Genomic DNA, 21,305 nt, shown 5'->3' with positions numbered 1-21,305 from the left:
AGATGAGATGATCAGGACAAGTCAAAGGAGGTGCGTAGTCGGATACGGAAATGGCTGCACGTTCCCCAGTGAAAGCCTGCCGGTCGTAGTTTTCATTCCCGTGTCAGGCTGTGGGTTGTGAAAGGCAAAATGCGTGCGGCTCTCCTATCGTGGCACCTAAAGGGTTAGCCTAGCAGAGGATGGTTTCGATCCATCGACCTCTGGGTTATGGGCCCAGCACGCTTCCGCTGCGCCACTCAGCTCCGCCTCACCCCAGATGGGACTCGAACCCACAATCCCTGGCTTAGGAGGCCAGTGCCTTATCCATTAGGCCACTGGGGCTTACCAGCTGCGCTCCATCAGAGCCTTTGCTCCACTGGTATCAAAGGAATGTTTTAAATGTCGGGATAGCCGGACAAAGCCACTGTGTTGAATTTTCGGGTCTCGGGCCCTGAGCCGGCAGAAAGCACTCCAGACTGACTGTGGCAGGTGAGCATGGCTATATTTCCTGATTTGAAATGTTTCCATGTCAGAAGATCGTTTGAAGAGATGTTTGCATTTTACACGACAGTGTAAAGTGACGGGAAGATCAAGACTAAGTGAAGTGAACGTGTATATAAACGTGGAAGTGGCTACAGGTTCCCCAGTCGGAAGCCCCCTCCACTCGCCGTTCTCAGCGCTGGCCCAGACTCTGAGGGAAATGGCGCGCGTCAACGCTCAGGAGAGGCCTCTAAAAACTCGGCCTAGCAGAGGATGGTTTCGATCCATCGACCTCTGGGTTATGGGCCCAGCACGCTTCCGCTGCGCCACTCTGCTCTGCCTCAGTTCTCATTGCCTGCTAATTTCCATTAGCTCCAGTGCTCTCATTGCAGTTTGACTGGATTGCAAGGCAGATTTGAGAAAATGCAGATGAGATGATCAGGACAAGTCAAAGGAGGTGCGTAGTCGGATACGGAAATGGCTGCACGTTCCCCAGTGAAAGCCTGCCGGTCGTAGTTTTCATTCCCGTGTCAGGCTGTGGGTTGTGAAAGGCAAAATGCGTGCGGCTCTCCTATCGTGGCACCTAAAGGGTTAGCCTAGCAGAGGATGGTTTCGATCCATAGACCTCTGGGTTATGGGCCCAGCACGCTTCCGCTGCGCCACTCTGCTCCGCCTCACCCCAGATGGGACTCGAACCCACAATCCCTGGCTTAGGAGGCCAGTGCCTTATCCATTAGGCCACTGGGGCTTACCAGCTGCGCTCCATCAGAGCCTTTGCTCCACTGGTATCAAAGGAATGTTTTAAATGTCGGGATAGCCGGACAAAGCCACTGTGTTGAATTTTCGGGTCTCGGGCCCTGAGCCGGCAGAAAGCACTCCAGACTGACTGTGGCAGGTGAGCATGGCTATATTTCCTGATTTGAAATGTTTCCATGTCAGAAGATCGTTTGAAGAGATGTTTGCATTTTACACGACAGTGTAAAGTGACGGGAAGATCAAGACTAAGTGAAGTGAACGTGTATATAAACGTGGAAGTGGCTACAGGTTCCCCACTCGGAAGCCCCCTCCACTCGCCGTTCTCAGCGCTGGCCCAGACTCTTAGGGAAATGGCGCGCGTCAACGCTCAGGAGAGGCCTCTAAAAACTCGGCCTAGCAGAGGATGGTTTCGATCCATCGACCTCTGGGTTATGGGCCCAGCACGCTTCCGCTGCGCCACTCTGCTCTGCCTCAGTTCTCATTGCCTGCTCATTTCCATTAGCTCCAGTGCTCTCATTGCAGTTTGACTGGATTGCAAGGCAGATTTGAGAAAATGCAGATGAGATGATCAGGACAAGTCAAAGGAGGTGCGTAGTCGGATACGGAAATGGCTGCACGTTCCCCAGTGAAAGCCTGCCGGTCGTAGTTTTCATTCCTGTGTCAGGCTGTGGGTTGTGAAAGGCAAAATGCGTGTGGCTCTCCTATCGTGGCACCTAAAGGGTTAGCCTAGCAGAGGATGGTTTCGATCCATCGACCTCTGGATATGGGCCCAGCACGCTTCCGCTGCGCCACTCTGCTCCGCCTCACCCCAGATGGGACTCGAACCCACAATCCCTGGCTTAGGAGGCCAGTGCCTTATCCATTAGGCCACTGGGGCTTACCAGCTGCGCTCCATCAGAGCCTTTGCTCCACTGGTATCAAAGGAATGTTTTAAATGTCGGGATAGCCGGACAAAGCCACTGTGTTGAATTTTCGGGTCTCGGGCCCTGAGCCGGCAGAAAGCACTCCAGACTGACTGTGGCAGGTGAGCATGGCTATATTTCCTGATTTGAAATGTTTCCATGTCAGAAGATCGTTTGAAGAGATGTTTGCATTTTACACGACAGTGTAAAGTGACGGGAAGATCAAGACTAAGTGAAGTGAACGTGTATATAAACGTGGAAGTGGCTACAGGTTCCCCACTCGGAAGCCCCCTCCACTCGCCGTTCTCAGCGCTGGCCCAGACTCTGAGGGAAATGGCGCGCGTCAACGCTCAGGAGAGGCCTCTAAAAACTCGGCCTAGCAGAGGATGGTTTCCATCCATCGACCTCTGGGTTATGGGCCCAGCACGCTTCCGCTGCGCCACTCTGCTCTGCCTCAGTTCTCATTGCCTGCTCATTTCCATTAGCTCCAGTGCTCTCATTGCAGTTTGACTGGATTGCAAGGCAGATTTGAGAAAATGCAGATGAGATGATCAGGACAAGTCAAAGGAGGTGCGTAGTCGGATACGGAAATGGCTGCACGTTCCCCAGTGAAAGCCTGCCGGTCGTAGTTTTCATTCCCGTGTCAGGCTGTGGGTTGTGAAAGGCAAAATGCGTGCGGCTCTCCTATCGTGGCACCTAAAGGGTTAGCCTAGCAGAGGATGGTTTCGATCCATCGACCTCTGGGTTATGGGCCCAGCACGCTTCCGCTGCGCCACTCTGCTCCGCCTCACCCCAGATGGGACTCGAACCCACAATCCCTGGCTTAGGAGGCCAGTGCCTTATCCATTAGGCCACTGGGGCTTACCAGCTGCGCTCCATCAGAGCCTTTGCTCCACTGGTATCAAAGGAATGTTTTAAATGTCGGGATAGCCGGACAAAGCCACTGTGTTGAATTTTCGGGTCTTGGGCCCTGAGCCGGCAGAAAGCACTCCAGACTGACTGTGGCAGGTGAGCATGGCTATATTTCCTGATTTGAAATGTTTCCATGTCAGAAGATCGTTTGAAGAGATGTTTGCATTTTACACGACAGTGTAAAGTGACGGGAAGATCAAGACTAAGTGAAGTGAACGTGTATATAAACGTGGAAGTGGCTACAGGTTCCCCAGTCGGAAGCCCCCTCCACTCGCCGTTCTCAGCGCTGGCCCAGACTCTGAGGGAAATGGCGCGCGTCAACGCTCAGGAGAGGCCTCTAAAAACTCGGCCTAGCAGAGGATGGTTTCGATCCATCGACCTCTGGGTTATGGGCCCAGCACGCTTCCGCTGCGCCACTCTGCTCTGCCTCAGTTCTCATTGCCTGCTCATTTCCATTAGCTCCAGTGCTCTCATTGCAGTTTGACTGGATTGCAAGGCAGATTTGAGAAAATGCAGATGAGATGATCAGGACAAGTCAAAGGAGGTGCGTAGTCGGATACGGAAATGGCTGCACGTTCCCCAGTGAAAGCCTGCCGGTCGTAGTTTTCATTCCCGTGTCAGGCTGTGGGTTGTGAAAGGCAAAATGCGTGCGGCTCTCCTATCGTGGCACCTAAAGGGTTAGCCTAGCAGAGGATGGTTTCGATCCATCGACCTCTGGGTTATGGGCCCAGCACGCTTCCGCTGCGCCACTCTGCTCCGCCTCACCCCAGATGGGACTCGAACCCACAATCCCTGGCTTAGGAGGCCAGTGCCTTATCCATTAGGCCACTGGGGCTTACCAGCTGCGCTCCATCAGAGCCTTTGCTCCACTGGTATCAAAGGAATGTTTTAAATGTCGGGATAGCCGGACAAAGCCACTGTGTTGAATTTTCGGGTCTCGGGCCCTGAGCCGGCAGAAAGCACTCCAGACTGACTGTGGCAAGTGAGCATGGCTATATTTCCTGATTTGAAATGTTTCCATGTCAGAAGATCGTTTGAAGAGATGTTTGCATTTTACACGACAGTGTAAAGTGACGGGAAGATCAAGACTAAGTGAAGTGAACGTGTATATAAACGTGGAAGTGGCTACAGGTTCCCCACTCGGAAGCCCCCTCCACTCGCCGTTCTCAGCGCTGGCCCAGACTCTGAGGGAAATGGCGCGCGTCAACGCTCAGGAGAGGCCTCTAAAAACTCGGCCTAGCAGAGGATGGTTTCGATCCATCGACCTCTGGGTTATGGGCCCAGCACGCTTCCGCTGCGCCACTCTGCTCTGCCTCAGTTCTCATTGCCTGCTCATTTCCATTAGCTCCAGTGCTCTCATTGCAGTTTGACTGGATTGCAAGGCAGATTTGAGAAAATGCAGATGAGATGATCAGGACAAGTCAAAGGAGGTGCGTAGTCGGATACGGAAATGGCTGCACGTTCCCCAGTGAAAGCCTGCCGGTCGTAGTTTTCATTCCCGTGTCAGGCTGTGGGTTGTGAAAGGCAAAATGCGTGCGGCTCTCCTATCGTGGCACCTAAAGGGTTAGCCTAGCAGAGTATGGTTTCGATCCATCGACCTCTGGGTTATGGGCCCAGCACGCTTCCGCTGCGCCACTCTGCTCCGCCTCACCCCAGATGGGACTCGAACCCACAATCCCTGGCTTAGGAGGCCAGTGCCTTATCCATTAGGCCACTGGGGCTTACCAACTGCGCTCCATCAGAGCCTTTGCTCCACTGGTATCAAAGGAATGTTTTAAATGTCGGGATAGCCGGACAAAGCCACTGTGTTGAATTTTCGGGTCTCGGGCCCTGAGCCGGCAGAAAGCACTCCAGACTGACTGTGGCAGGTGAGCATGGCTATATTTCCTGATTTGAAATGTTTCCATGTCAGAAGATCGTTTGAAGAGATGTTTGCATTTTACACGACAGTGTAAAGTGACGGGAAGATCAAGACTAAGTGAAGTGAACGTGTATATAAACGTGGAAGTGGCTACAGGTTCCCCACTCGGAAGCCCCCTCCACTCGCCGTTCTCAGCGCTGGCCCAGACTCTGAGGGAAATGGCGCGCGTCAACGCTCAGGAGAGGCCTCTAAAAACTCGGCCTAGCAGAGGATGGTTTCGATCCATCGACCTCTGGGTTATGGGCCCAGCACGCTTCCGCTGCGCCACTCTGCTCTGCCTCAGTTCTCATTGCCTGCTCATTTCCATTAGCTCCAGTGCTCTCATTGCAGTTTGACTGGATTGCAAGGCAGATTTGAGAAAATGCAGATGAGATGATCAGGACAAGTCAAAGGAGGTGCGTAGTCGGATACGGAAATGGCTGCACGTTCCCCAGTGAAAGCCTGCCGGTCGTAGTTTTCATTCCCGTGTCAGGCTGTGGGTTGTGAAAGGCAAAATGCGTGCGGCTCTCCTATCGTGGCACCTAAAGGGTTAGCCTAGCAGAGGATGGTTTCGATCCATCGACCTCTGGGTTATGGGCCCAGCACGCTTCCGCTGCGCCACTCAGCTCCGCCTCACCCCAGATGGGACTCGAACCCACAATCCCTGGCTTAGGAGGCCAGTGCCTTATCCATTAGGCCACTGGGGCTTACCAGCTGCGCTCCATCAGAGCCTTTGCTCCACTGGTATCAAAGGAATGTTTTAAATGTCGGGATAGCCGGACAAAGCCACTGTGTTGAATTTTCGGGTCTCGGGCCCTGAGCCGGCAGAAAGCACTCCAGACTGACTGTGGCAGGTGAGCATGGCTATATTTCCTGATTTGAAATGTTTCCATGTCAGAAGATCGTTTGAAGAGATGTTTGCATTTTACACGACAGTGTAAAGTGACGGGAAGATCAAGACTAAGTGAAGTGAACGTGTATATAAACGTGGAAGTGGCTACAGGTTCCCCAGTCGGAAGCCCCCTCCACTCGCCGTTCTCAGCGCTGGCCCAGACTCTGAGGGAAATGGCGCGCGTCAACGCTCAGGAGAGGCCTCTAAAAACTCGGCCTAGCAGAGGATGGTTTCGATCCATCGACCTCTGGGTTATGGGCCCAGCACGCTTCCGCTGCGCCACTCTGCTCTGCCTCAGTTCTCATTGCCTGCTCATTTCCATTAGCTCCAGTGCTCTCATTGCAGTTTGACTGGATTGCAAGGCAGATTTGAGAAAATGCAGATGAGATGATCAGGACAAGTCAAAGGAGGTGCGTAGTCGGATACGGAAATGGCTGCACGTTCCCCAGTGAAAGCCTGCCGGTCATAGTTTTCATTCCCGTGTCAGGCTGTGGGTTGTGAAAGGCAAAATGCGTGCGGCTCTCCTATCGTGGCACCTAAAGGGTTAGCCTAGCAGAGGATGGTTTCGATCCATCGACCTCTGGGTTATGGGTCCAGCACGCTTCCGCTGCGCCACTCAGCTCCGCCTCACCCCAGATGGGACTCGAACCCACAATCCCTGGCTTAGGAGGCCAGTGCCTTATCCATTAGGCCACTGGGGCTTACCAGCTGCGCTCCATCAGAGCCTTTGCTCCACTGGTATCAAAGGAATGTTTTAAATGTCGGGATAGCCGGACAAAGCCACTGTGTTGAATTTTCGGGTCTCGGGCCCTGAGCCGGCAGAAAGCACTCCAGACTGACTGTGGCAGGTGAGCATGGCTATATTTCCTGATTTGAAATGTTTCCATGTCAGAAGATCGTTTGAAGAGATGTTTGCATTTTACACGACAGTGTAAAGTGACGGGAAGATCAAGACTAAGTGAAGTGAACGTGTATATAAACGTGGAAGTGGCTACAGGTTCCCCAGTCGGAAGCCCCCTCCACTCGCCGTTCTCAGCGCTGGCCCAGACTCTGAGGGAAATGGCGCGCGTCAACGCTCAGGAGAGGCCTCTAAAAACTCGGCCTAGCAGAGGATGGTTTCGATCCATCGACCTCTGGGTTATGGGCCCAGCACGCTTCCGCTGCGCCACTCTGCTCTGCCTCAGTTCTCATTGCCTGCTCATTTCCATTAGCTCCAGTGCTCTCATTGCAGTTTGACTGGATTGCAAGGCAGATTTGAGAAAATGCAGATGAGATGATCAGGACAAGTCAAAGGAGGTGCGTAGTCGGATACGGAAATGGCTGCACGTTCCCCAGTGAAAGCCTGCCGGTCGTAGTTTTCATTCCCGTGTCAGGCTGTGGGTTGTGAAAGGCAAAATGCGTGCGGCTCTCCTATCGTGGCACCTAAAGGGTTAGCCTAGCAGAGGATGGTTTCGATCCATTGACCTCTGGGTTATGGGCCCAGCACGCTTCCGCTGCGCCACTCTGCTCCGCCTCACCCCAGATGGGACTCGAACCCACAATCCCTGGCTTAGGAGGCCAGTGCCTTATCCATTAGGCCACTGGGGCTTACCAGCTGCGCTCCATCAGAGCCTTTGCTCCACTGGTATCAAAGGAATGTTTTAAATGTCGGGATAGCCGGACAAAGCCACTGTGTTGAATTTTCGGGTCTCGGGCCCTGAGCCGGCAGAAAGCACTCCAGACTGACTGTGGCAGGTGAGCATGGCTATATTTCCTGATTTGAAATGTTTCCATGTCAGAAGATCGTTTGAAGAGATGTTTGCATTTTACACGACAGTGTAAAGTGACGGGAAGATCAAGACTAAGTGAAGTGAACGTGTATATAAACGTGGAAGTGGCTACAGGTTCCCCAGTCGGAAGCCCCCTCCACTCGCCGTTCTCAGCGCTGGCCCAGACTCTGAGGGAAATGGCGCGCGTCAACGCGCAGGAGAGGCCTCTAAAAACTCGGCCTAGCAGAGGATGGTTTCGATCCATCGACCTCTGGGTTATGGGCCCAGCACGCTTCCGCTGCGCCACTCTGCTCTGCCTCAGTTCTCATTGCCTGCTCATTTCCATTAGCTCCAGTGCTCTCATTGCAGTTTGACTGGATTGCAAGGCAGATTTGAGAAAATGCAGATGAGATGATCAGGACAAGTCAAAGGAGGTGTGTAGTCGGATACGGAAATGGCTGCACGTTCCCCAGTGAAAGCCTGCCGGTCGTAGTTTTCATTCCCGTGTCAGGCTGTGGGTTGTGAAAGGCAAAATGTGTGCGGCTCTCCTATCGTGGCACCTAAAGGGTTAGCCTAGCAGAGGATGGTTTCGATCCATCGACCTCTGGGTTATGGGCCCAGCACGCTTCCGCTGCGCCACTCTTCTCCGCCTCACCCCTGATGGGACTCGAACCCACAATCCCTCGCTTAGGAGGCCAGTGCCTTATCCATTAGGCCACTGGGGCTTACCGGCTGCGCTCCATCAGAGCCTTTGCTCCACTGGTATCAAAGGAATGTTTTAAATGTCGGGATAGCCGGACAAAGCCACTGTGTTGAATTTTCGGGTCTCGGGCCCTGAGCCGGCAGAAAGCACTCCAGACTGACTGTGGCAGGTGAGCATGGCTATATTTCCTGATTTGAAATGTTTCCATGTCAGAAGATCGTTTGAAGAGATGTTTGCATTTTACACGACAGTGTAAAGTGACGGGAAGATCAAGACTAAGTGAAGTGAACGTGTATATAAACGTGGAAGTGGCTACAGGTTCCCCAGTCGGAAGCCCCCTCCACTCGCCGTTCTCAGCGCTGGCCCAGACTCTGAGGGAAATGGCGCGCGTCAACGCGCAGGAGAGGCCTCTAAAAACTCGGCCTAGCAGAGGATGGTTTCGATCCATCGACCTCTGGGTTATGGGCCCAGCACGCTTCCGCTGCGCCACTCTGCTCTGCCTCAGTTCTCATTGCCTGCTCATTTCCATTAGCTCCAGTGCTCTCATTGCAGTTTGACTGGATTGCAAGGCAGATTTGAGAAAATGCAGATGAGATGATCAGGACAAGTCAAAGGAGGTGCGTAGTCGGATACGGAAATGGCTGCACGTTCCCCAGTGAAAGCCTGCCGGTCGTAGTTTTCATTCCCGTGTCAGGCTGTGGGTTGTGAAAGGCAAAATGCGTGCGGCTCTCCTATCGTGGCACCTAAAGGGTTAGCCTAGCAGAGGATGGTTTCGATCCATCGACCTCTGGGTTATGGGCCCAGCAGGCTTCCGCTGCGCCACTCTGCTCCGCCTCACCCCAGATGGGACTCGAACCCACAATCACTGGCTTAGGAGGCCAGTGCCTTATCCATTAGGCCACTGGGGCTTACCAGCTGCGCTCCATCAGAGCCTTTGCTCCACTGGTATCAAAGGAATGTTTTAAATGTCGGGATAGCCGGACAAAGCCACTGTGTTGAATTTTCGGGTCTCGGGCCCTGAGCCGGCAGAAAGCACTCCAGACTGACTGTGGCAGGTGAGCATGGCTATATTTCCTGATTTGAAATGTTTCCATGTCAGAAGATCGTTTGAAGAGATGTTTGCATTTTACACGACAGTGTAAAGTGACGGGAAGATCAAGACTAAGTGAAGTGAACGTGTATATAAACGTGGAAGTGGCTACAGGTTCCCCACTCGGAAGCCCCCTCCACTCGCCGTTCTCAGCGCTGGCCCAGACTCTGAGGGAAATGGCGCGCGTCAACGCGCAGGAGAGGCCTCTAAAAACTCGGCCTAGCAGAGGATGGTTTCGATCCATCGACCTCTGGGTTATGGGCCCAGCACGCTTCCGCTGCGCCACTCTGCTCTGCCTCAGTTCTCATTGCCTGCTCATTTCCATTAGCTCCAGTGCTCTCATTGCAGTTTGACTGGATTGCAAGGCAGATTTGAGAAAATGCAGATGAGATGATCAGGACAAGTCAAAGGAGGTGCGTAGTCGGATACGGAAATGGCTGCACGTTCCCCAGTGAAAGCCTGCCGGTCGTAGTTTTCATTCCCGTGTCAGGCTGTGGGTTGTGAAAGGCAAAATGTGTGCGGCTCTCCTATCGTGGCACCTAAAGGGTTAGCCTAGCAGAGGATGGTTTCGATCCATCGACCTCTGGGTTATGGGCCCAGCACGCTTCCGCTGCGCCACTCTGCTCCGCCTCACCCCAGATGGGACTCGAACCCACAATCCCTGGCTTAGGAGGCCAGTGCCTTATCCATTAGGCCACTGGGGCTTACCAGCTGCGCTCCATCAGAGCCTTTGCTCCACTGGTATCAAAGGAATGTTTTAAATGTCGGGATAGCCGGACAAAGCCACTGTGTTGAATTTTCGTGTCTCGGGCCCTGAGCCGGCAGAAAGCACTCCAGACTGACTGTGGCAGGTGAGCATGGCTATATTTCCTGATTTGAAATGTTTCCATGTCAGAAGATCGTTTGAAGAGATGTTTGCATTTTACACGACAGTGTAAAGTGACGGGAAGATCAAGACTAAGTGAAGTGAACGTGTATATAAACGTGGAAGTGGCTACAGGTTCCCCACTCGGAAGCCCCCTCCACTCGCCGTTCTCAGCGCTGGCCCAGACTCTGAGGGAAATGGCGCGCGTCAACGCGCAGGAGAGGCCTCTAAAAACTCGGCCTAGCAGAGGATGGTTTCGATCCATCGACCTCTGGGTTATGGGCCCAGCACGCTTCCGCTGCGCCACTCTGCTCTGCCTCAGTTCTCATTGCCTGCTCATTTCCATTAGCTCCAGTGCTCTCATTGCAGTTTGACTGGATTGCAAGGCAGATTTGAGAAAATGCAGATGAGATGATCAGGACAAGTCAAAGGAGGTGCGTAGTCGGATACGGAAATGGCTGCACGTTCCCCAGTGAAAGCCTGCCGGTCGTAGTTTTCATTCCCGTGTCAGGCTGTGGGTTGTGAAAGGCAAAATGTGTGCGGCTCTCCTATCGTGGCACCTAAAGGGTTAGCCTAGCAGAGGATGGTTTCGATCCATCGACCTCTGGGTTATGGGCCCAGCACGCTTCCGCTGCGCCACTCTGCTCCGCCTCACCCCAGATGGGACTCGAACCCACAATCCCTGGCTTAGGAGGCCAGTGCCTTATCCATTAGGCCACTTGGGCTTACCAGCTGCGCTCCATCAGAGCCTTTGCTCCACTGGTATCAAAGGAATGTTTTAAATGTCGGGATAGCCGGACAAAGCCACTGTGTTGAATTTTCGGGTCTCGGGCCCTGAGCCGGCAGAAAGCACTCCAGACTGACTGTGGCAGGTGAGCATGGCTATATTTCCTGATTTGAAATGTTTCCATGTCAGAAGATCGTTTGAAGAGATGTTTGCATTTTACACGACAGTGTAAAGTGACGGGAAGATCAAGACTAAGTGAAGTGAACGTGTATATAAACGTGGAAGTGGCTACAGGTTCCCCAGTCGGAAGCCCCCTCCACTCGCCGTTCTCAGCGCTGGCCCAGACTCTGAGGGAAATGGCGCGCGTCAACGCGCAGGAGAGGCCTCTAAAAACTCGGCCTAGCAGAGGATGGTTTCGATCCATCGACCTCTGGGTTATGGGCCCAGCACGCTTCCGCTGCGCCACTCTGCTCTGCCTCAGTTCTCATTGCCTGCTCATTTCCATTAGCTCCAGTGCTCTCATTGCAGTTTGACTGGATTGCAAGGCAGATTTGAGAAAATGCAGATGAGATGATCAGGACAAGTCAAAGGAGGTGCGTAGTCGGATACGGAAATGGCTGCACGTTCCCCAGTGAAAGCCTGCCGGTCGTAGTTTTCATTCCCGTGTCAGGCTGTGGGTTGTGAAAGGCAAAATGTGTGCGGCTCTCCTATCGTGGCACCTAAAGGGTTAGCCTAGCAGAGGATGGTTTCGATCCATCGACCTCTGGGTTATGGGCCCAGCACGCTTCCGCTGCGCCACTCTGCTCCGCCTCACCCCAGATGGGACTCGAACCCACAATCCCTGGCTTAGGAGGCCAGTGCCTTATCCATTAGGCCACTGGGGCTTACCAGCTGCGCTCCATCAGAGCCTTTGCTCCACTGGTATCAAAGGAATGTTTTAAATGTCGGGATAGCCGGACAAAGCCACTGTGTTGAATTTTCGGGTCTCGGGCCCTGAGCCGGCAGAAAGCACTCCAGACTGACTGTGGCAGGTGAGCATGGCTATATTTCCTGATTTGAAATGTTTCCATGTCAGAAGATCGTTTGAAGAGATGTTTGCATTTTACACGACAGTGTAAAGTGACGGGAAGATCAAGACTAAGTGAAGTGAACGTGTATATAAACGTGGAAGTGGCTACAGGTTCCCCAGTCGGAAGCCCCCTCCACTCGCCGTTCTCAGCGCTGGCCCAGACTCTGAGGGAAATGGCGCGCGTCAACGCTCAGGAGAGGCCTCTAAAAACTCGGCCTAGCAGAGGATGGTTTCGATCCATCGACCTCTGGGTTATGGGCCCAGCACGCTTCCGCTGCGCCACTCTGCTCTGCCTCAGTTCTCATTGCCTGCTCATTTCCATTAGCTCCAGTGCTCTCATTGCAGTTTGACTGGATTGCAAGGCAGATTTGAGAAAATGCAGATGAGATGATCAGGACAAGTCAAAGGAGGTGCGTAGTCGGATACGGAAATGGCTGCACGTTCCCCAGTGAAAGCCTGCCGGTCGTAGTTTTCATTCCCGTGTCAGGCTGTGGGTTGTGAAAGGCAAAATGTGTGCGGCTCTCCTATCGTGGCACCTAAAGGGTTAGCCTAGCAGAGGATGGTTTCGATCCATCGACCTCTGGGTTATGGGCCCAGCACGCTTCCGCTGCGCCACTCTGCTCCGCCTCACCCCAGATGGGACTCGAACCCACAATCCCTGGCTTAGGAGGCCAGTGCCTTATCCATTAGGCCACTGGGGCTTACCAGCTGCGCTCCATCAGAGCCTTTGCTCCACTGGTATCAAAGGAATGTTTTAAATGTCGGGATAGCCGGACAAAGCCACTGTGTTGAATTTTCGGGTCTCGGGCCCTGAGCCGGCAGAAAGCACTCCAGACTGACTGTGGCAGGTGAGCATGGCTATATTTCCTGATTTGAAATGTTTCCATGTCAGAAGATCGTTTGAAGAGATGTTTGCATTTTACACGACAGTGTAAAGTGACGGGAAGATCAAGACTAAGTGAAGTGAACGTGTATATAAACGTGGAAGTGGCTACAGGTTCCCCACTCGGAAGCCCCCTCCACTCGCCGTTCTCAGCGCTGGCCCAGACTCTGAGGGAAATGGCGCGCGTCAACGCGCAGGAGAGGCCTCTAAAAACTCGGCCTAGCAGAGGATGGTTTCGATCCATCGACCTCTGGGTTATGGGCCCAGCACGCTTCCGCTGCGCCACTCTGCTCTGCCTCAGTTCTCATTGCCTGCTCATTTCCATTAGCTCCAGAGCTCTCATTGCAGTTTGACTGGATTGCAAGGCAGATTTGAGAAAATGCAGATGAGATGATCAGGACAAGTCAAAGGAGGTGCGTAGTCGGATACGGAAATGGCTGCACGTTCCCCAGTGAAAGCCTGCCGGTCGTAGTTTTCATTCCCGTGTCAGGCTGTGGGTTGTGAAAGGCAAAATGTGTGCGGCTCTCCTATCGTGGCACCTAAAGGGTTAGCCTAGCAGAGGATGGTTTCGATCCATCGACCTCTGGGTTATGGGCCCAGCACGCTTCCGCTGCGCCACTCTGCTCCGCCTCACCCCAGATGGGACTCCAACCCACAATCCCTGGCTTAGGAGGCCAGTGCCTTATCCATTAGGCCACTGGGGCTTACCGGCTGCGCTCCATCAGAGCCTTTGCTCCACTGGTATCAAAGGAATGTTTTAAATGTCGGGATAGCCGGACAAAGCCACTGTGTTGAATTTTCGGGTCTCGGGCCCTGAGCCGGCAGAAAGCACTCCAGACTGACTGTGGCAGGTGAGCATGGCTATATTTCCTGATTTGAAATGTTTCCATGTCAGAAGATCGTTTGAAGAGATGTTTGCATTTTACAGGACAGTGTAAAGTGACGGGAAGATCAAGACTAAGTGAAGTGAACGTGTATATAAACGTGGAAGTGGCTACAGGTTCCCCACTCGGAAGCCCCCTCCACTCGCCGTTCTCAGCGCTGGCCCAGACTCTGAGGGAAATGGCGCGCGTCAACGCGCAGGAGAGGCCTCTAAAAACTCTGCCTAGCAGAGGATGGTTTCAATCCATCGACCTCTGGGTTATGGGCCCAGCACGCTTCCGCTGCGCCACTCTGCTCTGCCTCAGTTCTCATTGCCTGCTCATTTCCATTAGCTCCAGTGCTCTCATTGCAGTTTGACTGGATTGCAAGGCAGATTTGAGAAAATGCAGATGAGATGATCAGGACAAGTCAAAGGAGGTGCGTAGTCGGATACGGAAATGGCTGCACGTTCCCCAGTGAAAGCCTGCCGGTCGTAGTTTTCATTCCCGTGTCAGGCTGTGGGTTGTGAAAGGCAAAATGTGTGCGGCTCTCCTATCGTGGCACCTAAAGGGTTAGCCTAGCAGAGGATGGTTTCGATCCATCGACCTCTGGGTTATGGGCCCAGCACGCTTCCGCTGCGCCACTCTGCTCCGCCTCCCCCCAGATGGGACTCGAACTCACAATCCCTGGCTTAGGAGGCCAGTGCCTTATCCATTAGGCCCCTGGGGCTTACCAGCTGCGCTCCATCAGAGCCTTTGCTCCACTGGTATCAAAGGAATGTTTTAAATGTCGGGATAGCCGGACAAAGCCACTGTGTTGAATTTTCGGGTCTCGGGCCCTGAGCCGGCAGAAAGCACTCCAGACTGACTGTGGCAGGTGAGCATGGCTATATTTCCTGATTTGAAATGTTTCCATGTCAGAAGATCGTTTGAAGAGATGTTTGCATTTTACACGACAGTGTAAAGTGACGGGAAGATCAAGACTAAGTGAAGTGAACGTGTATATAAACGTGGAAGTGGCTACAGGTTCCCCACTCGGAAGCCCCCTCCACTCGCCGTTCTCAGCGCTGGCCCAGACTCTGAGGGAAATGGCGCGCGTCAATGCGCAGGAGAGGCCTCTAAAAACTCGGCCTAGCAGAGGATGGTTTCGATCCATCGACCTCTGGGTTATGGGCCCAGCACGCTTCCGCTGCGCCACTCTGCTCTGCCTCAGTTCTCATTGCCTGCTCATTTCCATTAGCTCCAGTGCTCTCATTGCAGTTTGACTGGATTGCAAGGCAGATTTGAGAAAATGCAGATGAGATGATCAGGACAAGTCAAAGGAGGTGCGTAGTCGGATACGGAAATGGCTGCACGTTCCCCAGTGAAAGCCTGCCGGTCGTAGTTTTCATTCCCGTGTCAGGCTGTGGGTTGTGAAAGGCAAAATGTGTGCGGCTCTCCTATCGTGGCACCTAAAGGGTTAGCCTAGCAGAGGATGGTTTCGATCCATCGACCTCTGGGTTATGGGCCCAGCACGCTTCCGCTGCGCCACTCTGCTCCGCCTCACCCCAGATGGGACTCGAACCCACAATCCCTGGCTTAGGAGGCCAGTGCCTTATCCATTAGGCCACTTGGGCTTACCAGCTGTGCTCCATCAGAGCCTTTGCTCCACTGGTATCAAAGGAATGTTTTAAATGTCGGGATAGCCGGACAAAGCCACTGTGTTGATTTTTCGGGTCTCGGGCCCTGAGCCGGCAGAAAGCACTCCAGACTGACTGTGGCAGGTGAGCATGGCTATATTTCCTGATTTGAAATGTTTCCATGTCAGAAGATCGTTTGAAGAGATGTTTGCATTTTACACGACAGTGTAAAGTGACGGGAAGATCAAGACTAAGTGAAGTGAACGTGTATATAAACGTGGAAGTGGCTACAGGTTCCCCAGTCGGAAGCCCCCTCCACTCGCCGTTCTCAGCGCTGGCCCAGACTCTGAGGGAAATGGCGCGCGTCAACGCGCAGGAGAGGCCTCTAAAAACTCGGCCTAGCAGAGGATGGTTTCGATCCATCGACCTCTGGGTTATGGGCCCAGCACGCTTCCGCTGCGCCACTCTGCTCTGCCTCAGTTCTCATTGCCTGCTCATTTCCATTAGCTCCAGTGCTCTCATTGCAGTTTGACTGGATTGCAAGGCAGATTTGAGAAAATGCAGATGAGATGATCAGGACAAGTCAAAGGAGGTGCGTAGTCGGATACGGAAATGGCTGCACGTTCCCCAGTGAAAGCCTGCCGGTCGTAGTTTTCATTCCCGTGTCAGGCTGTGGGTTGTGAAAGGCAAAATGTGTGCGGCTCTCCTATCGTGGCACCTAAAGGGTTAGCCTAGCAGAGGATGGTTTCGATCCATCGACCTCTGGGTTATGGGCCCAGCACGCTTCCGCTGCGCCACTCTGCTCCGCCTCACCCCAGATGGGACTCGAACCCACAATCCCTGGCTTAGGAGGCCAGTGCCTTATCCATTAGGCCACTTGGGCTTACCAGCTGCGCTCCATCAGAGCCTTTGCTCCACTGGTATCAAAGGAATGTTTTAAATGTCGGGATAGCCGGACAAAGCCACTGTGTTGAATTTTCGGGTCTCGGGCCCTGAGCCGGCAGAAAGCACTCCAGACTGACTGTGGCAGGTGAGCATGGCTATATTTCCTGATTTGAAATGTTTCCATGTCAGAAGATCGTTTGAAGAGATGTTTGCATTTTACACGACAGTGTAAAGTGACGGGAAGATCAAGACTAAGTGAAGTGAACGTGTATATAAACGTGGAAGTGGCTACAGGTTCCCCAGTCGGAAGCCCCCTCCACTCGCCGTTCTCAGCGCTGGCCCAGACTCTGAGGGAAATGGCGCGCGTCAACGCGCAGGAGAGGCCTCTAAAAACTCGGCCTAGCAGAGGATGGTTTCGATCCATCGACCTCTGGGTTATGGGCCCAGCACGCTTCCGCTGCGCCACTCTGCTCTGCCTCAGTTCTCATTGCCTGCTCATTTCCATTAGCTCCAGTGCTCTCATTGCAGTTTGACTGGATTGCAAGGCAGATTTGAGAAAATGCAGATGAGATGATCAGGACAAGTCAAAGGAGGTGCGTAGTCGGATACGGAAATGGCTGCACGTTCCCCAGTGAAAGCCTGCCGGTCGTAGTTTTCATTCCCGTGTCAGGCTGTGGGTTGTGAAAGGCAAAATGTGTGCGGCTCTCCTATCGTGGCACCTAAAGGGTTAGCCTAGCAGAGGATGGTTTCGATCCATCGACCTCTGGGTTATGGGCCCAGCACGCTTCCGCTGCGCCACTCTGCTCCGCCTCACCCCAGATGGGACTCGAACCCACAATCCCTGGCTTAGGAGGCCAGTGCCTTATCCATTAGGCCACTGGGGCTTACCAGCTGCGCTCCATCAGAGCCTTTGCTCCACTGGTATCAAAGGAATGTTTTAAATGTCGGGATAGCCGGACAAAGCCACTGTGTTGAATTTTCGGGTCTCGGGCCCTGAGCCGGCAGAAAGCACTCCAGACTGACTGTGGCAGGTGAGCATGGCTATATTTCCTGATTTGAAATGTTTCCATGTCAGAAGATCGTTTGAAGAGATGTTTGCATTTTACACGACAGTGTAAAGTGACGGGAAGATCAAGACTAAGTGAAGTGAACGTGTATATAAACGTGGAAGTGGCTACAGGTTCCCCACTCGGAAGCCCCCTCCACTCGCCGTTCTCAGCGCTGGCCCAGACTCTGAGGGAAATGGCGCGCGTCAATGCGCAGGAGAGGCCTCTAAAAACTCGGCCTAGCAGAGGATGGTTTCGATCCATCGACCTCTGGGTTATGGGCCCAGCACGCTTCCGCTGCGCCACTCTGCTCTGCCTCAGTTCTCATTGCCTGCTCATTTCCATTAGCTCCAGTGCTCTCATTGCAGTTTGACTGGATTGCAAGGCAGATTTGAGAAAATGCAGATGAGATGATCAGGACAAGTCAAAGGAGGTGCGTAGTCGGATACGGAAATGGCTGCACGTTCCCCAGTGAAAGCCTGCCGGTCGTAGTTTTCATTCCCGTGTCAGGCTGTGGGTTGTGAAAGGCAAAATGTGTGCGGCTCTCCTATCGTGGCACCTAAAGGGTTAGCCTAGCAGAGGATGGTTTCGATCCATCGACCTCTGGGTTATGGGCCCAGCACGCTTCCGCTGCGCCACTCTGCTCCGCCTCACCCCAGATGGGACTCGAACCCACAATCCCTGGCTTAGGAGGCCAGTGCCTTATCCATTAGGCCACTTGGGCTTACCAGCTGTGCTCCATCAGAGCCTTTGCTCCACTGGTATCAAAGGAATGTTTTAAATGTCGGGATAGCCGGACAAAGCCACTGTGTTGATTTTTCGGGTCTCGGGCCCTGAGCCGGCAGAAAGCACTCCAGACTGACTGTGGCAGGTGAGCATGGCTATATTTCCTGATTTGAAATGTTTCCATGTCAGAAGATCGTTTGAAGAGATGTTTGCATTTTACACGACAGTGTAAAGTGACGGGAAGATCAAGACTAAGTGAAGTGAACGTGTATATAAACGTGGAAGTGGCTACAGGTTCCCCAGTCGGAAGCCCCCTCCACTCGCCGTTCTCAGCGCTGGCCCAGACTCTGAGGGAAATGGCGCGCGTCAACGCGCAGGAGAGGCCTCTAAAAACTCGGCCTAGCAGAGGATGGTTTCGATCCATCGACCTCTGGGTTATGGGCCCAGCACGCTTCCGCTGCGCCACTCTGCTCTGCCTCAGTTCTCATTGCCTGCTCATTTCCATTAGCTCCAGTGCTCTCATTGCAGTTTGACTGGATTGCAAGGCAGATTTGAGAAAATGCAGATGAGATGATCAGGACAAGTCAAAGGAGGTGCGTAGTCGGATACGGAAATGGCTGCACGTTCCCCAGTGAAAGCCTGCCGGTCGTAGTTTTCATTCCCGTGTCAGGCTGTGGGTTGTGAAAGGCAAAATGTGTGCGGCTCTCCTATCGTGGCACCTAAAGGGTTAGCCTAGCAGAGGATGGTTTCGATCCATCGACCTCTGGGTTATGGGCCCAGCACGCTTCCGCTGCGCCACTCTGCTCCGCCTCACCCCAGATGGGACTCGAACCCACAATCCCTGGCTTAGGAGGCCAGTGCCTTATCCATTAGGCCACTTGGGCTTACCAGCTGCGCTCCATCAGAGCCTTTGCTCCACTGGTATCAAAGGAATGTTTTAAATGTCGGGATAGCCGGACAAAGCCACTGTGTTGAATTTTCGGGTCTCGGGCCCTGAGCCGGCAGAAAGCACTCCAGACTGACTGTGGCAGGTGAGCATGGCTATATTTCCTGATTTGAAATGTTTCCATGTCAGAAGATCGTTTGAAGAGATGTTTGCATTTTACACGACAGTGTAAAGTGACGGGAAGATCAAGACTAAGTGAAGTGAACGTGTATATAAACGTGGAAGTGGCTACAGGTTCCCCAGTCGGAAGCCCCCTCCACTCGCCGTTCTCAGCGCTGGCCCAGACTCTGAGGGAAATGGCGCGCGTCAACGCGCAGGAGAGGCCTCTAAAAACTCGGCCTAGCAGAGGATGGTTTCGATCCATCGACCTCTGGGTTATGGGCCCAGCACGCTTCCGCTGCGCCACTCTGCTCTGCCTCAGTTCTCATTGCCTGCTCATTTCCATTAGCTCCAGTGCTCTCATTGCAGTTTGACTGGATTGCAAGGCAGATTTGAGAAAATGCAGATGAGATGATCAGGACAAGTCAAAGGAGGTGCGTAGTCGGATACGGAAATGGCTGCACGTTCCCCAGTGAAAGCCTGCCGGTCGTAGTTTTCATTCCCGTGTCAGGCTGTGGGTTGTGAAAGGCAAAATGTGTGCGGCTCTCCTATCGTGGCACCTAAAGGGTTAGCCTAGCAGAGGATGGTTTCGATCCATCGACCTCTGGGTTATGGGCCCAGCACGCTTCCGCTGCGCCACTCTGCTCCGCCTCACCCCAGATGGGACTCGAACCCACAATCCCTGGCTTAGGAGGCCAGTGCCTTATCCATTAGGCCACTGGGGCTTACCAGCTGCGCTCCATCAGAGCCTTTGCTCCACTGGTATCAAAGGAATGTTTTAAATGTCGGGATAGCCGGACAAAGCCACTGTGTTGAATTTTCGGGTCTCGGGCCCTGAGCCGGCAGAAAGCACTCCAGACTGACTGTGGCAGGTGAGCATGGCTATATTTCCTGATTTGAAATGTTTCCATGTCAGAAGATCGTTTGAAGAGATGTTTGCATTTTACACGACAGTGTAAAGTGACGGGAAGATCAAGACTAAGTGAAGTGAACGTGTATATAAACGTGGAAGTGGCTACAGGTTCCCCACTCGGAAGCCCCCTCCACTCGCCGTTCTCAGCGCTGGCCCAGACTCTGAGGGAAATGGCGCGCGTCAACGCTCAGGAGAGGCCTCTAAAAACTCGGCCTAGCAGAGGATGGTTTCGATCCATCGACCTCTGGGTTATGGGCCCAGCACGCTTCCGCTGCGCCACTCTGCTCTGCCTCAGTTCTCATTGCCTGCTCATTTCCATTAGCTCCAGTGCTCTCATTGCAGTTTGACTGGATTGCAAGGCAGATTTGAGAAAATGCAGATGAGATGATCAGGACAAGTCAAAGGAGGTGCGTAGTCGGATACGGAAATGGCTGCACGTTCCCCAGTGAAAGCCTGCCGGTCGTAGTTTTCATTCCCGTGTCAGGCTGTGGGTTGTGAAAGGCAAAATGTGTGCGGCTCTCCTATCGTGGCACCTAAAGGGTTAGCCTAGCAGAGGATGGTTTCGATCCATCGACCTCTGGGTTATGGGCCCAGCACGCTTCCGCTGCGCCACTCTGCTCCGCTTCCCCCCAGATGGGACTCGAACTCACAATCCCTGGCTTAGGAGGCCAGTGCCTTATCCATTAGGCCCCTGGGGCTTACCAGCTGCGCTCCATCAGAGCCTTTGCTCCACTGGTATCAAAGGAATGTTTTAAATGTCGGGATAGCCGGACAAAGCCACTGTGTTGAATTTTCGGGTCTCGGGCCCTGAGCCGGCAGAAAGCACTCCAGACTGACTGTGGCAGGTGAGCATGGCTATATTTCCTGATTTGAAATGTTTCCATGTCAGAAGATCGTTTGAAGAGATGTTTGCATTTTACACGACAGTGTAAAGTGACGGGAAGATCAAGACTAAGTGAAGTGAACGTGTATATAAACGTGGAAGTGGCTACAGGTTCCCCAGTCGGAAGCCCCCTCCACTCGCCGTTCTCAGCGCTGGCCCAGACTCTGAGGGAAATGGCGCGCGTCAACGCGCAGGAGAGGCCTCTAAGAACTCGGCCTAGCAGAGGATGGTTTCGATCCATCGACCTCTGGGTTATGGGCCCAGCACGCTTCCGCTGCGCCACTCTGCTCTGCCTCAGTTCTCATTGCCTGCTCATTTCCATTAGCTCCAGTGCTCTCATTGCAGTTTGACTGGATTGCAAGGCAGATTTGAGAAAATGCAGATGAGATGATCAGGACAAGTCAAAGGAGGTGCGTAGTCGG

At 53.3% G+C, this 21,305-nt stretch overlaps 15 non-coding genes across 15 annotated transcripts; all 15 read right to left on the bottom strand.

The window, feature by feature from the left end:
- Positions 1-248: 248 nt before the first annotated feature.
- trnar-ccu lies at positions 249-321 on the bottom strand. Its single transcript has one exon. It is a non-coding gene; the product is annotated as a tRNA-Arg (tRNA).
- Positions 322-1,134: 813 nt separating this feature from the next.
- Positions 1,135-1,207, bottom strand: trnar-ccu. Its single transcript has one exon. It is a non-coding gene; the product is annotated as a tRNA-Arg (tRNA).
- An 812-nt stretch (positions 1,208-2,019) lies between these two features.
- On the bottom strand, positions 2,020-2,092 carry trnar-ccu. The gene has a single exon. It is a non-coding gene; the product is annotated as a tRNA-Arg (tRNA).
- Positions 2,093-2,905: 813 nt separating this feature from the next.
- trnar-ccu lies at positions 2,906-2,978 on the bottom strand. Its single transcript has one exon. It is a non-coding gene; the product is annotated as a tRNA-Arg (tRNA).
- An 813-nt stretch (positions 2,979-3,791) lies between these two features.
- Positions 3,792-3,864, bottom strand: trnar-ccu. Its single transcript has one exon. It is a non-coding gene; the product is annotated as a tRNA-Arg (tRNA).
- An 813-nt stretch (positions 3,865-4,677) lies between these two features.
- Positions 4,678-4,750, bottom strand: trnar-ccu. Its single transcript has one exon. It is a non-coding gene; the product is annotated as a tRNA-Arg (tRNA).
- Positions 4,751-5,563: 813 nt separating this feature from the next.
- On the bottom strand, positions 5,564-5,636 carry trnar-ccu. The gene has a single exon. It is a non-coding gene; the product is annotated as a tRNA-Arg (tRNA).
- An 813-nt stretch (positions 5,637-6,449) lies between these two features.
- On the bottom strand, positions 6,450-6,522 carry trnar-ccu. The gene has a single exon. It is a non-coding gene; the product is annotated as a tRNA-Arg (tRNA).
- Positions 6,523-7,335: 813 nt separating this feature from the next.
- trnar-ccu lies at positions 7,336-7,408 on the bottom strand. The gene has a single exon. It is a non-coding gene; the product is annotated as a tRNA-Arg (tRNA).
- A 1,699-nt stretch (positions 7,409-9,107) lies between these two features.
- Positions 9,108-9,180, bottom strand: trnar-ccu. Its single transcript has one exon. It is a non-coding gene; the product is annotated as a tRNA-Arg (tRNA).
- Positions 9,181-9,993: 813 nt separating this feature from the next.
- Positions 9,994-10,066, bottom strand: trnar-ccu. Its single transcript has one exon. It is a non-coding gene; the product is annotated as a tRNA-Arg (tRNA).
- Positions 10,067-11,765: 1,699 nt separating this feature from the next.
- trnar-ccu lies at positions 11,766-11,838 on the bottom strand. The gene has a single exon. It is a non-coding gene; the product is annotated as a tRNA-Arg (tRNA).
- Positions 11,839-12,651: 813 nt separating this feature from the next.
- On the bottom strand, positions 12,652-12,724 carry trnar-ccu. Its single transcript has one exon. It is a non-coding gene; the product is annotated as a tRNA-Arg (tRNA).
- Positions 12,725-17,081: 4,357 nt separating this feature from the next.
- trnar-ccu lies at positions 17,082-17,154 on the bottom strand. Its single transcript has one exon. It is a non-coding gene; the product is annotated as a tRNA-Arg (tRNA).
- A 2,585-nt stretch (positions 17,155-19,739) lies between these two features.
- trnar-ccu lies at positions 19,740-19,812 on the bottom strand. The gene has a single exon. It is a non-coding gene; the product is annotated as a tRNA-Arg (tRNA).
- Between the last annotated feature and the right edge of the window lie 1,493 nt (positions 19,813-21,305).

This window comes from Alosa sapidissima, chromosome 21, assembly GCF_018492685.1.
Source record: "Alosa sapidissima isolate fAloSap1 chromosome 21, fAloSap1.pri, whole genome shotgun sequence".
Classification (NCBI taxonomy): Eukaryota; Metazoa; Chordata; class Actinopteri; order Clupeiformes; family Clupeidae; genus Alosa; species Alosa sapidissima.
This window is presented reverse-complemented; position numbering and strand designations above follow the sequence as displayed.